Source organism: Schistocerca serialis, chromosome 6 (assembly GCF_023864345.2).
Source record: "Schistocerca serialis cubense isolate TAMUIC-IGC-003099 chromosome 6, iqSchSeri2.2, whole genome shotgun sequence".
NCBI classification, from domain to species: Eukaryota; Metazoa; Arthropoda; class Insecta; order Orthoptera; family Acrididae; genus Schistocerca; species Schistocerca serialis.
Window position 1 is genome coordinate 227,241,931 of NC_064643.1, and position 4,510 is coordinate 227,246,440.

Genomic DNA, 4,510 nt, shown 5'->3' on the forward strand with positions numbered 1-4,510 from the left:
TGGATACGTAATGCACACAGGAACACTGTTAACATAGTCATTTTCATGGTGTAAGGAATCATAATGTTGTATGGGCATGGAAACGAAGTCCCATACTTCTTGACAGAACGTAGGGGTACGATGCGGGAGATCCGCACCGCCGTACTAGGCAAGGTCCTAATGGAGGTGGTTTGCCGTTGCCTTCCTCCACCGTAATAGAGATGAATGATGATGATGAAGACTACACAACAACACCCAGTCATCTCGGGGCAAGTGAAAACGTTCAAATGTTCTAACGTGTGTCAATTCCTAAGGGACCAAACTGCTTAGCTCATCGTCCCTAGACTTACACACTACTTAAACTAACTTAACCTAACCTATGCTAAGAACAACACGCACACCCTTGCCCAAGGGGGTACTCGAACCTCAGGCGGGAGGGTCCGCACAGCCCGCGACATGAAGCCTCAAACTGCACTGCCCAGGTGAAAATCACTGACCCCGCAAGGAATCGAACCCGGGACGTCGTGCTCGGGAAGCGAGAACGCTACCGCGATACCACAAGCGCCGGACTTGCATGGGTATAATGACCTCAAAATCTTTGAACACGGAGCACTTAAAAGTTAACTTTAGTGTGACACTGTACTCCTTCGCAAGGTGCCTGTTGTCAGGGATGCATTCAGCCCAGATTTCATTTCTATTGATGACAGTGTGCGATCGCTTCGAACTCCTATGATGGAGAAGCTCTTGAACGGGTGGACATTCAGTGAACAGACTGTCCTGCCCTTTCCCCCGACTTAAATCCTATCCATCACGTGTGGGATTCGCTGGGGACATGTTCTGTAGCATGTCCACATGTGCCAAAGACTATACGTCAATTGTCAGTTGGTGGAGCAATGGAACAACCTACCACAAGAATTCCTTACCAACCTTGTGGTCAGCTTGAGAGCATGTCGCAGAGCATGTCCGTTGTGATCGCATGCCCTATTAAGAACCATATCCCGCACTTGCTCCAGAATACTATCATATTTATTTATGGTTCAAATGGTTCAAATGGCTCTGAGCACTATGGGATTTAACATCTGAGGTCATCAGTCCCCTAGAACTTACAACTACTTAAACCTAACTAACCTAAGGACATTACACGCATCCATGCCAGAGGCAGGATTCGAACCTGCGACCGTAGCGGTCGCGCGGTTCCAGACTGAAGCGCCTAGAACCGCTCAGCCACAACGGCCGGCTTTATTTATGTAAAAAACTTTATTTGTAATTATTGTAAATTATCTGAAATGACCATACGGTGCACCATAATACCTCGATCTCCAAAACGATCATGTTCTACAGCGTTCCTGGGGTCTATCATGAATCGCGATTTCACTGTATCTATTGTCTTTGAGTGAAAGTGTCATTTCTTTTTCGAAATTCATTCAGTTAGCTTCTGTGCTGCACTGCAGCAATTCTTTCTACGTATCGTCCAAGTCTGGCACCATCTTTCGTGTAATACATCGAGTGTTTTCATCTCTGCACGTTATCGCGCACAAACACACGCTGCAGCGCCCGCCTAGGTGGTGTGGCGCTGGCGCTACGAAGGCGTTACAATTCAATGTCGCCGGCGGCCTGAGGGTCTCTCTGAGACTCAGCCGGCATCTGTGAGATACTTAAGCCCCGGTGACTTAAGACTGATATTCTGAGTGTGAGCGTGTGCTTGGCGGTGGACCAGATAAATAGCATTACTACAAGTAGCGCAGTAACGATTTTGGTTTCAATCCCCACAAGCCTGTCAGATGTGGTCGTCGACTTCTGCAGACTACGTCCTTCAATGGGTTAACCTGATCTAACTATTTTGTAAAACGCCGCCTCGTTTATGATGTGTGTGTTACATCTGAGGTCTAGTGCAGCAAAGCAAGTTCCGGTCAGCGAACGTGTACTCAACTGTGTGTGAAGCGATTTGACTGGTTTTAACAATTTGCAGCATGTTGGACAAGTTACGGAGCTAATTTAAGCATGTTGGATAAGGCATTCAGCTGTACTCATAAGGGTGAGCATCACATGTGTTCGATGCGTCGGCTTTTTAAGGGGGGTAGGACGTCAAACGGGCCGACTTGGAGCAAGAGAGGCACCACAGGACATTTTACTTTCTACTGTCTATACTTTTACAAATAAAATCATAAACTTTGTCAGCACGACCAGGAAAGATTCAGGATTCACACTCATAGCACTGGAAATGCAAAAACATAACAAAATAAATTTTTAGATATGATATTTCATCATTTTTTCACTTACTGTTGGCTGCATTTGTTGATATAGGTACATTTTTCTTTACTAGTAAGAGAGATTCTTTGATGAATTTTGCACAGCATACAAACCATACTTAAAGGTGTATGAAACTCTAGAATTTTCCAAATCTATTAAAAACTGTGGTAAAAATTGAGATAATTAACTACAAAATTTGATTTTTTTCTAAACATAAAGTTTAAAACGTAACAGCTCATTCATTTTTTTATAAATTAAATAGATTCTAGAGTTTCAGACACCTGTGAGTATGGTTTGTATGCTGTGCAAAATTCATCGATCAGTCTCTCTTACTTATGAAGAAAAGTGTACCTATAGCAACAAATGCAGCCAATAGTAAGTGAAAAATGATGAAATTTCACATGTAAAAAAATTATTTTGTTATGTTTTTTTAACTTCCGCTGCTACGAGTGTGAATTCTGAATCCTTCCTGGTCATGCTGACAAAGTTTTATGAATTTATTTGTAAAAGTATAGACAGTGGAAATTAAAATGTCCTGTGGTGCCTCTCCTGCTCCAAGTCGGCCCGTTTCACGTCCTACCCCCCTTAATATAATGAATGGTTACTTCCTTAGACAACCCAGATTTTACTAGGTACAATTACCTTAAGTCTTATTAAAAATGCTTACGTTGTTATTTCTTAAATCATCAGTCATATTCTGGAAGTGGTTATAAGGAACTGCAACTGCATGTAAACAGTGTATTGCACAGTGATCAGCCTTGCGCTACATGTCGCGCACCCAGTTGTGCTATTGAAAGAAGCAAAGATTTACGAAACAGCGATACGCTAAACTATTTGCGTCAGCTCATCAGTAAAAGCTTTACTACTGTTATTAGAAATGCATTTAATATTCATTCTACATTACCAGAATGGCTGTAATATTTTAATGTTTCAAGCTATTGGTTTAAAGGCTTCTGGTTAGTCACAATGAAATCAATTTACGGCCTGGGTAATCACTCTGTTTCCAGTTGATTAATTTAGTGTGAGGTTTGTTTTTCCTCCTTGATCGCTTGCATCAATAAGTGTAAATTGTGACTATTTTACAGCGTAAACTTTTCTTTGCGCCAGCTGTATTAACCAACTGCATCTAATCATTTGATCACTTGTGCCCGTGAGCGGAGGTGAAGACTGAACTGGGTTCCGAACTGCTATGATTAAATTCTTATATAACTGTCAAACTGAACATCGTACAAGAACTCAAATTAACGTCTTTACTGCCATGCTTATTTATTTCAAGTTTGCAACAGTGCTTGGTCAAGTAGGTTCAACTTGTGTAAATGATTGAAGCTTAACAATCGTTGCAATTACTTGTGAAGTTTACCAAATGAAAAACTGAAATGAAGTATCGTGAATTTTTTAAAATTAAAGCCGGCCGGAGTGGCTGAGCGGTTCTAGGCGCTACAGTCTGGAACCGCGCGACCGCTACGGTCGCAGGTTCGAATCCTGCCTCGGGCATGGATGTGTGTGATGTCCTTAGGTTAGTTAGGTTGAAGTAGTTGTAAGTTCTAGGGGACTGATGACCTCAGAGGTTAAGTCCCATAGCGCTCAGAGCCATTTGAACCATTTTTAAAATTAAAGTTTGCTTTCCTATGGTACTTTCCACTCACCCAAATCCTCGCTTGCAGTAAAAATTTCATCAATTGTCAGTGATACATCACTCGGAGGTTAGTTTCGTCCTTAAGTTTTGCACACAAGTGTATTATGATTTAAGCACAAGAATTCTAACCGAACCTTGCAACCGCTTTCCTGTACGCGGACTATATCTTCGACACGGCGCCTCTTGGAACAACAAACACTTCAACTACACTGGTTTCGGTAGCACCCCTATACAACATCAACAGCTTCCTCCCCTTCGACTTTACTTAGGTCCGACATAATGCACACACAGCTACACAGGATATTGTTCTGGCCACGACTGACACTTGCATAGGACCCGCTGGTGGTCAAATGCAAGAGCGCAACCAGCAGGCTTTGCTACCATATACCTTTATGTTCAAGCATACATTTCTCGTTGTGTTTCCATATTTTTGTGCAATCCATCAGCCATCGCTACCTAATTGTCCGTATGGCTTGAGAAATGCTCCATGGACATGAAGAGGTTTGTGTGCGGTCCAGAGCCAGATGACGCGACCTAAATCCTACTGAAAATAGCTGGAACTCCATTGAGCAAGAAGTGCGCGCAGTAGACTCTTCTACGACCGGCAGTTGTGAATTGTTGGTGTCAGTCATGAAGTGACATTCA